Here is a 9694-nt window from a genome sequence, read left to right as displayed (position 1 = left end):
TAACAACTTTCCATTAATTTGGTATAGCTCCTTTGACCAAACAATAATCAAATAAGTACTTCAGATATGGTACTATATTCCAACCCATTGTCTATAGTATATCCCCAGAAATCTTATCAATTCCAGCTGCTTTTCATAATGTAGATATCTTGTTGGTTTTTGTTAAATATCTGTAAGCAAAGTTGATACTTCTGACACGAATGAAGAAGAAGCTGCTTTTAATTTCTTCAACTTTTGTATCTTATTATAAATATCATTGTTATCATATGTAAATTTTAATACTTCTTTAGCCTTAGTCTCCTCCTCCATCTAGATATTATCTTTGTAACCAACAATCTTTACATATTGCTGACTGAATAATTATGCCTTTTGAAGATCCAAACATACACTCTCCCCTTGTTCATTAATTATTCATGGAATGTCCTTCTTGGAACCTGTTTCTGCCTTAAAGTACCTATACATACCCTTCCATTTTTCACTAAAATTTGCATGACTGCCAATTATGCTTGCCATCATGTTTTATCCTTAACTGCCTTCTTTGCTAGATTCAATTTCCTAGTGAGTTCCTTCAATTTCTCCTTACTACCACAGCCATTTCTAACTCTATTTCTTTCCAATCTGCACCTCCTTCTTAGTCTCTTTATTTATTAAAATAAGGTGGGTCTTTACCATTCCTTACCACCTTTAAAGGTACAAACTTGTTTTCACATTTCTCAACAATTGCTTTAAACCCATCCCAGAGTCTGTTTACATTCTTATTTACCATTTTTCACCGATCATATTTACTTTTTAAAACTGCCTCATGCCTGCTTTATCAGCCATATGGTACTGCCTAGTCCTACTTTTAAAACCTTCCATTCTATCACATTTATTTTTAACTACAACAAAAACAGCTTCATTATCACTAATACCATCTATTACTTCAGTTTCTCTATAGAGCTCATCTGGTTTTATCAGAAGGATCAGTAAAGGCTAAATCAAAATCACAAGGATGAAGAAATAATTTGGAGAGTCCAGCAATCCATACATCCATGCACACTGAGTATCAACAACAACCAAAGCCCAGAAAAACAAAAACAAATCAGCGTCCCCATGCGAGAATAAAAAGAAGATCAAGGTTAAGTAACAATGAAATTATTATGCCATCAAGCAAAATGGAGGGAGGGGAACACAACAATGTAATATCAGGAAAGAAATTAAATGCTTGAAACACTCCACTAGAAACATGATAAATCCCCACGTAATTACAAGTTTTAAAGAAAATATTACCCTTTTGAATGTTACAGTGATAATACATGCTAAGATATACAAGTAGAATGACAAAGTTTTAATATTTAAAATGTTCCAAAGATTCAATAAGAAAATTTACAAATATTTCAATGACATATATAATAATAAACCAAACTCCATGACACTACAGCCCTTGAAGGGCCTTGGCTTACCAAGCGACCGCTGCTCAGCCCGAAGGCCTGCAGATTAAAAGGTGTCGTGTGGTCAGCACGACGAATCCTCTCGGCCATTATTCTTGGCTTTTTAGACTGGGGCCACTATCTCACCATCAGATAGCTCCTCAATTCTAATCACATACGCTGAGTGGACCTCGAGCCAGCCCTCAGGTTCAGGTAAAAATCCCTGACCTGGCTGGGAATCGAACCTGGGGCCTCCGGGTAAGAGGCAGGCACGCTACCCCTACACCACGGGGCCGGCCATATATAATAATACTAATAATTAATAAGAAATCATAAATTAAGAAAAATGAAAAATATTAAACATCCTAGAGAAATTAAAATTTATCAAATAAAATAATAATAAATGGTAAACTTAAGAAGAAGCAAAGAAAAGGAAATGGTGATTTACTCAGTGCATGAGGTTAACACGAGGCAATTTACGGAATCAAAAGATAACAAAGATAATCAACAAAACCACAACGGGAAGGAAGAAAAGATAAACCCCCAAAGAATGCAGGTGAGGGATACCAAATCCACAAAATTACCCGAGTAAAAAAATCGTAAAACCCCAGAACAAAAAAAAGTAATACAAGAAATCACTAATAAACAACTGAAATGATAATAAGGGAGAAAGTAAAAATTTACATAAGAGGAATAAATTTCATATTACCAGCCACAACAATGTACAAGTAATTTAAATATCAACAAAATGGCGCTCCAACAGCGTTAGAGAGAGGGGACACAAAATCAAAATATATCACCACACATTCCCAAAAAATAATGTAAATGACGCATAATAAAATAAAATTACATGACCCACAATATTAACTTCACAGTACTTACAAGAGTAATGAGGTATTCACAGTAACTTACCCATGCAGACCCATGCACTGAGAAATCACCGAACAAATTAATATGGTAACAAATAAATTAAGAAACTACATTTCAAATCAAAGGAAACTACTAAAATAATCCCTTATTGGGATAAATGTGTCATTCTCATCTGATACCAATCAAGGTCGGGTTCATTTTTACTCCCGGGTGAAGAGCCATTGCCAAGCAGGAAAGTGTGACATTACCTACCACACCCTACAGAGATACTAGAGGACTTCATTAAGGTATGTGGAAAATTTTGTTTCCATATCTTGTTCAGTTTAGAACTTATTGTGAAAAGAATTCATTGTTGTTTGCTCTGCCACTAACAGCTGGAATAGCTGGGCCAGCCCTTTAAATAGCCGCTCAGATAATGGGCGTGAATGTGTTAACTATGTAATCTACTTTTCTAAAAATGTAACTTTCTGCCGGCTAATGCAAAAACTTCATAAAATCTTTAACTGTAAATCGGGGACAGAGAGTGATGTACCCTCTCGAGCTCCCCTTCATCTTGGTTTGAGGTGACTATGTTTTTATAACTGTTTTTCATTCTGTAATGTGGTAAAGTAATTTCTATACGAGTCACCTCAGTAGTTTGGGGATAGCCCCTGTTTCATCAGCCTAGAGCCCTTAGGTTTTTAAGTGTTCATTATATTGGAACGCCGTGTGCTTGTTTGAATTTACTAATAATACGGTTTATGAAAGAATTGTAAAAGCCATTTAATTTTGCAATCTTTTTTAGACATTGGAGTGTTAAATGCACGAAAAATTAGGGTGTTACAGGAAGCTCCTTCATGTGCTTGTGGGTTTATAGAATCTTGCCAGATGGAGGTTGCTCTTTGAGTTGGTTTTCTGAAAATTTTGTAAGTTAAAGAATAAGGATGTCTGGTAATAGTTAAGTCAAGAAAATTAAGGGTTTTGTTATGTTCAGATTCAAGGATAAATGTAATATTAGGGTCAATGTTGTTAAGAAGAAGAAGAGTGGAGTCAGTATTGGATGATTCTTCATTTAAAATAACTATAGTGTTATCGAGATACCTAGCCCAAAATCTACTTTTCAGGAACTTGCTCCGTAGTACATTTGCATATTTGATTGGTGACTTCTTCATAATTTTTGGATCTATTGACAGGCAGTGCTATTCCCTAAAATCATACAATGCCTGATAAACTGCAATAGAACTCTTCAAGAATTTGCTCAGTACTATATTTGGTTACGTATTTGATTCTGGACTTCTTCCCATACAGTGCTCTCTAATGCTTGTGTTGTTGTTTGAGTCATCAGTCCATAGACTGGTTTGATGCAGCTCTCCATGCCAACCTATCCTGTGCTAACCTTTTCATTTCTACGTAACTACTGCATCCTACATCTGCTCTAATCTGCTTGTCATATTCATACCTTGGTCTACCCCTGCCGTTCTTACCACCTACACTTCCTTCAAAAACCAACTGAACAAGTCCTGGGTGTCTTAAGATGTGTCCTATCATTCTATCTCTTCTTCTCATCAAATTTAGCCAAATCGATCTCCTCTCATCAATTCGATTCAGTATCTCATCATTTGTGATTCGATCTATCCATCTCACCTTCAGCATTCTTCTGTAACACCACATTTCAAAAGCTTCTATTCTCTTTCTTTCTGAGCTAGTTATCGTCCATGTTTCACTTCCATACAATGCCACGCTCCACATGAAAGTCTTCAAAAACATCTTTCTAATTCCGATATCAATATTTGAAGTGAGCAAATTTCTTTTCTTAAGAAAGCTCTTCCTTGCTTGTGCTAGTCTGCATTTTATGTCCTCCTTACTTCTGCCATCGTTAGTTATTTTACTTATGCTTATGTCTTACTAACGTTCTTGATCCATGACTTCATGACTGACACACAGTGCTGATCCTTAAAATTATACAGTGCCTCATAAACCGCAGCTGATAAAATACGTATTTGTTTTTACACTTTTTTCATAACATTGTGTTAAAAGTGCTTCATAAACTGCATCTGACAGTATCATTTAAACTTCATATTTTTACCTGTGCATCTTATTTGTGATTGACTATATTTCAATGCACAGTACTCCCTAAAGATTTTAGTTCTTCACGATCAGCAACCTACAGAATTCTTTATACTTCTCAATTTATTTATCTGTGCAACGTTTTACATTTATTTGTGATCGGCTGATGATAACCAAAAATACTGGTCGAAACCGGTACCAATTTTAATTAAATAGGAATGTAAACTTATATTTCCTAATAGTATTGGAATGTTGAACCATTTTATACTTCCTTTTAACTTATTAGTGAACTCACTTCAATACAGAACAATATGAAATTCTTATCTCTTCAAGTAAGAAATATAATTACTTCAATAATACATAGCCGAGTCTTATTCAACCTATACAACATATTAAAAATGTAAAAGAGAAGAATATACAGCATTGAATAGTTGGACCTTCTCATCATTTGTTGATATTGATAAATCATCAATACAGACCAAAATGAAATTAATTTGATATAAAATGAACATCGAGCTCTTCCAAAAGTTCTTCATACTAAATACACAAAGAAGTCGGTCCCAGACATGGCAACATTGCAAAAAAGATTTTCACTCCTATTATGAAGATGCACTTAAAAAAATTAGAATTAGTATACGCAACAATAGCGTCTGAGTATCCGTTGATGAAACTACTGATGTTTGTGGGAGATATGTTGTGAATGTTATGATTGGCACGTTTTTCATGGATTGTCTGAGCAATGTATATTTACTTCACAGGTTCTAGATGCAGCTAACCATTCCACAATTGCAGTACTTTTTGACAATGCCATGAAGCTTTTGTAGGATGGTGAAGTTAAGTGAGAACGATTCTTGTTGTTAGTAACCGATGCTACACCATACATGGTGAAAGCAGCAAAGGGACTTAAGGTACTCTACCCAAAAAATGGTCCCTTTAACTTGTCTTGCTCACGGGTGTCATAAGGTTGCTGAAGAAATATGGCAGAATTTTCCTGATGTTGACCGGTTAATACTAAATGTTAAGAAAATATTTGTGAAGACTCCAAAGAGGGTGGCAAAATCACATGCCTTCACTTCCTCACCAGTGCTCTCCCGATGGGAAACGTGGCTTAACACAGTGGAATACTACTGTGAATACTACAGAACTGTGCAAGAAATTGTTTCTGCTATTGACAGTAGCAAAGCATCATCAATAAAAATTGCACAGAAACTGTTTTCCAATCATCTGTCGGGAAAATTAGTATACATTACTCCAAATTATAGAGATTTTTCAAAAACTCTCTCTTTCCAAGAAACTGCTGGTTTAGAATTATGTGAGAGTTTAGGAATAGTAAAGGACATGGTATCCAAAGTAGAACAAGCAATAGGTAGAGTGTCAGTTACGGTGAATGAGGGATGTGCAACAATGTGCAGAATTAGTGCCATTTTAGAGGGTAGTGGATCTGATTTAGGTGAAGATGACCCGCTGCTAAGCAGCAGTGAACTATGTTTAAATATGCTCCTGTGATGTCATGTGACGTAGAAAAAAAAAATACTGAGCACCCTTTGAAGGAGATTTCTTTTCGACAGCCTGAGAATGTTACAAGTAATAATTATATGACATGTTTAGCCCGTATTTTTTGTCGACTTTGAACCATTTAAAGATATTAACATTAAAAGTTCCACCTTTACAATACTTGCTGTTTTTATTCTTAAAGCAAAATATAGGTACATATTTCATCCCTCTTGGGGACATCCTCAGCCTAGCGAATAACCTTAATTAAGGTACAGCCCCAGCATTTGCCTGGTGTGAAAATGGGAAACCACGGAAAACCATCTTCAGAGCTGCCGACAGTGGGGTTTGAACCTACTACCTCCCGAATACTGGATACTGACCGCACTTAAGCGACTGCAGCTATCGAGCTCGGTGCTCCCTTCACAAAGCTGCAGGTTGTTCTTATTGGGTCTATTTGACAACAAAATGGTGACATGAAATCCATTTGAAACATCTTATCGTTGTTTAAGTGTAAAAGAATCTTGTGTTAGCATGCGCACAGGTTAAAAGAGAAAAATCATGACTAGTTCAGTCTTGGGTCTATTCGCCTATTCATAACATTTGTTCCATTAATGGGTTAATGGATTATAAAATATCTCATCATTGAACAAGTATAGAATCTTATGTTTATTCACACACAGATTAAGAAAAAGAAATCATGACTAGCAGTTGAGTCTTGGTTCTATGCTGCTAAATGTAAAATGTGTTCCATTAATAGGTTAATCGATTATAAACATTATCAATGAAGAAAGTATTTAATCTGTGTACGAAACATATGAACTGAACTGAACTGAATGAATGTTGAAAGTTTTAACGTACTGTAGCTCTCTATCAGTCTGTATGATTAAATGTGTCTTGTGTATTATTGCTGATCATGTTTTGTTTCTTAAAATGTTTATGTTAGTAATTCTCTAAAACTTGCTACCTATTCCTAAAATTCATGTCATATTTTATCACTTTTTAGGTCAAATTTAGCTAGTTTTTAGGGCACATTTGCTTGCATATTTTGTACTTCTTTAGGTCATAAACTTCAAAACCCTAGAAATCAATCAGAAGAAGAAGAAGGTCAATCAAATATAAATGGGATTTTTGTTCCTGAAAATCAACAGTTGGTAGGACTGGCCCCGTACTTCTGCTATGCTTAGGTGGGACCGTTAGGAGCGGAGAGATATTTCCTGCCATTTTGTCAGTAAAGCTCATGATGTCGGAGCAACAGGTGAACCCCTCCACTGCGCAACGCATAATTATAAAATTCCTTACTCGTGAAGGAGTTACAGCAGCAGAAATTTGCCAGAGATTGACTGCACAGTTCAGTGATCAAACATTGTCAAGGACAAAAAAAGTTCAAGGAAGGACGAGAACATGTGGAAAATCAGCAACACGATCGCCATACTCGGACCAGCATTACAGACGAACACATTCGTGCAGTAAAATACATTATTACTAAGAAACAATGTTAGGTTTTGGTCTACCCAATCAATACACATCACTTTACAAATGAAAAACTATTTAATTAAAAAACATATTAAATATTAGGGTATTGTGTATTGATTGGGTGGACCAAAACCTAACATTGTTTCTTAGTTTTAAAGATATTATTGATGACGATCGACGGGCGAGAGTATCAGAAATTGCAGAACAAGTCGGAATCAGTTATGGGAGCTGTCAAGCAATCATCACAAACGCCCTACAGTTCCGTAAAGTGTGTTACAGATGAGTCCCTCACCTTTTAACAAAAAATCTGAAGTTGAGACATTTGGAGGTCTGTCAGAGGCTTACAGCAAGGTTTGCAGAAGAAGGCGATGTATTTTTGAGTCGGATCGTCACCTGCAATGAAACATGGGTCCACCACTACACTCCCGAATCCAAACAAGCCAGTAAGGAGTGGTGGAGGAAAGGGGAGGCAGCACCAGTGAAACCCAAGACTCGACTGTCAGCTGGGAAGGCTCTTGCAACCGTTTTTTCGATCAACGAGGCATTTTGATGATTGATTTTTTTGCATGAGCACCGCACAATCAATGCTGCTTCCTACTGTGAGCTGTTGAAGAAGGCGAGGGTTGCATGTCGCCGCAAAAGATGAGACCAACTGATTTGACAGGTTATCTTCCTCCACGACAATGCGCGGCCCCATACTGCAGCTCAAACTGTCTCCAAGCTACAGGAAATGCACTGGACTACACTTGATCATCCTCCTTACAGCCCGGACTTATCGCCCTGCGATTTCCATTTGTTCGGACCGCTCAAAGAAGCTCTAGGAGGGCAACAATTTGAAGAAGACGAGAGTGTGAAAGACTTTGCGTGCAACTGGCTGGTGACATGCCCTGTTCTTTTTATGATGAGGGCATCAAAAAGCTGCCCATACGCTGGGACAAATGCATTTCCAAAGCAGGAAACTATGTGGAAAAATAAATTGTAATTCCCTTGTGTTTTTCAATAATCAATCAATCAATACTGATCTGCATTTAGGGCAGTCGCCCAGATGACAGATTCCCTATCTGTTGTTTTCCTAGCCTTTTCCTACATGATTTCAAAGAAATTGGAAATTTATTGAACATCTTCCTTGGTAAGTTATTCCAATCCCTAACTCCCCTTCCTATAAATGAATATTTGCCCCAGTTTGTCCTCTTGAATTCCAACTTTATCTTCAGAGTGTGATCTTTCCTACTTCTATAAATGCCACTCAAAATTATTCGTCTACTAATGTCATTCCACGCCATCTCTCCGCTGGCAGCTCGGAACATACCGCTTATTCGAGCAGCTCTTCTTCTTTCTCTCAATTTTTCCCAGCCCAAACTTTGTAACATTTTTGTAACGCTACTCTTTTGTCGGAAAACACCCAGAACAAATCGAGCTGCTTTTCTTTGGATTTTTTCCAGTTCTTGAATCAGGTAATCCTGGTGAGGGTCCCATACACTGGAACCATACTCTAGTTAGGGTCTTACCAGAGACTTCTATGCCCTCTCCTTTACATCCTTACTACAACCCCTAAACACCCTCATAACCATGTGCAGAGATCTGTAACCTTTATTTAAATAAAACATTAAATCCCATTTATATTTGATCCCCCCTTGTAGTTGGTTCCTCTAACAAAAGTCCATTAAAATATCCCCTTCTTGATTTTTGTTCCCACATCCACATGGCCCCAGAATCTCTTCTCTTCCCACTTGTGTATTCAGAACTCCCTCCTCCACATACTCCAGCACATCCTTTCCAAGGATCATTCCTACTCCATTTAATGCATCCTGTCCTCCACTGTAAAACAACTTACCTTTCGTTCAGTTTCCTTTCCCCTCTTCCTCTCCATTTTGTTTCACTAATACCATCATCATCAGTGTTCTGCCATACGGCAGGTCTTCACATGGCAGCTCTCCACGCAATCCTGTCTCTTGCCACCCTCTTTGTTTTGTCATACTTGTATTCTATCCTGATACTGTCCAGCATCTGATATCTTCTCCGTCCTATTTGTCTTTTTCCATTTACTGTTCCTTCTATAGCATCTATAAGTAAGCAATCTCTCCTCATCCAATGACCAATCCAATTGTGCTTTCTCTTCTTGATTACTTTTAATATATTTCTCTCTTCCCCAACTCTTCTCAAGACTTCTTCATTCTTTACCTTTCCTGTCCATTGTATACTTTACATTCTCCTCCAAATCCACATCTCAAATGCTTCCAGTCTTCTTTCCTCTTCTTTTCTCAATGTCCAAGTCTCAGCTCCATACAGTGCCACGCTCCATACAAAGCACTTCACGAATCGCTTCCTCAAGTCTCTATCCATGTCTCCACAAAAAAGTCTGCTCTTCTTATTAAATGCTTCCTTCGCAATCGCAATACGCG

This window comes from Anabrus simplex, chromosome 1, assembly GCF_040414725.1.
Source record: "Anabrus simplex isolate iqAnaSimp1 chromosome 1, ASM4041472v1, whole genome shotgun sequence".
In the NCBI taxonomy this organism is placed as follows: domain Eukaryota; kingdom Metazoa; phylum Arthropoda; class Insecta; order Orthoptera; family Tettigoniidae; genus Anabrus; species Anabrus simplex.
This window is presented reverse-complemented; position numbering follows the sequence as displayed.